This window comes from Chenopodium quinoa, unplaced genomic scaffold (genome assembly GCF_001683475.1).
Source record: "Chenopodium quinoa cultivar QQ74 unplaced genomic scaffold, ASM168347v1, whole genome shotgun sequence".
Taxonomy (NCBI): domain Eukaryota; kingdom Viridiplantae; phylum Streptophyta; class Magnoliopsida; order Caryophyllales; family Amaranthaceae; genus Chenopodium; species Chenopodium quinoa.
The window spans coordinates 4022289-4024527 of record NW_018745650.1 but is presented as its reverse complement, the minus strand read 5'-3'; positions in this window follow the sequence as shown (position 1 = coordinate 4024527).

Below are 2239 nucleotides of genomic sequence, written 5' to 3'. Positions count from 1 at the left end.
TGGATAAATGCCACTACAGGGACACTTATTTGTCAGTGTATGCAGGTAACTAATCTACCATTAAGGCATGCATTTTGGTCTTATACTTTAGTTGTAAGGTGAAAGATACTGGCCAGTAGTGTCTATGCCTATTGATCCTCTACCAATTAAAATTGGTCCAGGGAGGCCAAGGAAAAATCGAATCAAAGATCCATATGAGAACCCCAAAAAATCTGGTTCCTTGACAAGAACAGGGATTGAAATGACTTGGTCCCTCTGCCAAATGAAAGGGAATAATAAAAGAAAGTGCCCTAACAAGGACAATGTACAACCACCTGAACCTACTCCAAAAAGGGCTAGAGGGAGGCCTCGCAAGGATGCTGAACATACAGTAGCACCACAAACTGCAACTGCAGCTGCACCTCAACCTACACCAACATATGTACAAGCCACTCTGGCTACACCATCTTCTAGCCAACAAATTGATACAACCCACCACTCCCTAACTGCTCAACCTACCATACTTGGTAGAGGAGGAAAAACAATACTAATGGGTAGGGAATCAACGGGTAGAAAGGGTAGAGGAGGTGCTGCTGCTAATGCTGGGAGAGGAAGAGGGATAAATGTTGCTGCAGGAAGGGGAAAGGGGTTTAGATGTTGTAGGAAGGGGAAGGGGTTCAGATGTTGCTTGCTCTAGCAGAGGTACTTCAAGTGGGAACTGGGGAGTAGGAAGGGGCAGGGGTAGAGGAAGGAACCCGTTCTATTTTCCTACTTGTACATAACTTATTTGTATGTTGTTACTTGTATTTTGTTGCTTATTTGGTGATGTGTTATAACTATTCAGGTCCTAGATAGTGTAGGTGTATTCATTGCATCAGATCGATCTGCATTGACTAGTGTAAGTACCTTTGTGTTGTCACTTTGAATGTGTTTGATTTAGCTTGCAACTAATGTTATACTAATGTTAATCTGATGTTGTATATGTGTGCAGACCCAAGCCAATAAAAAGGAAGCAAGATCAGCTATGGATTGGTTCCAGTGTAGTCAAGAAAGTCAAAGTTCCACCTTACATCAACCAACTCAATAGTCAACTAAGTAGTGACATGAACTGTGACTCACTATTGGTGTAATTAACTATTTCAGTGTTTAGACAAAACTTTGTTTATGTAAGCTTTTGGGAATAGACTTATGGGCATGTTGGCTTATAAAAGTCAATATGCATATTACAATGTAATGGCATGAACCATGGCAGGGTTCGTTTTGTGTTTGTTGGACAAAACATTGTCAACCTATTTTGTTCAATATAACAACTTACCAATGTGATATGATAATTCAAGTTGTAAGTAAATCATTGTTAAAATAACTTCCATTATTAATTCATCAAATCATTGCAACATACATATCTTGCTACCCATAACAACAAGGTTCTTTAACCCACCATACATGTCACAAATGCCCAAAACACAATCATTTCCCAACCTAAACTAACTTATTGAGTCTAACCTACCACCATCTGCACATCGTCATTGTCATGCCTTCAAATACACCAACAGAAAAGCAAAGAAAATCCATGACACAAACAGAGCAATAGAGAATTTTTTATCATTCCTTGACGCCTTCACTAGTTCAATTCTAGTGTGACAAAGCTCCAATTTGGTATCATTAAACTCATCCTCCTTAATTCCGAAATTCTTCTCAGCTTTCTTCAACTGCTTCTTCATGAAATCAATTTCAATCTCTTTTTCAGCAACTTGAGTATCTCTTTCAAAAACCTGGAATTGTAGATCTTCAAGGTCCTTATTGTTAGCATTAACCCACTGAAAGAATCCACAATCACCCTCCTATAAAAAAAAAAAAAAAAAAAAAAACCCAAAATCAATTGAATTTGAAAACCCTAATTTGATTTTCCCAACCGAATTATCTTACAAACAGTTCAATAGCATAAACAAAAAATTGTCACTTCCCACCACACTTACAGGCCATTTAATTAGGGCATCTGTAGAACTTCATACCCATATTGTCACCATTCCTCACCGTCCGAATTATAGCTTCTACACCGCATTTGCACTTCAATTTTGGGGAACCCCAACCAAATGACCTTGACGAAGATGATCCACTTGAACCAATCTGCCTCCTACTAGCCATTGCAACCAAATTTCAGAGAGAAGAGGGGAATTTGATAGTGGAATTTGAGAGCAACATTGGTGTTTAATTTTATTTGGAAACAGAGAAAGAAGAAGAAGACCCAACATTTAAGGGA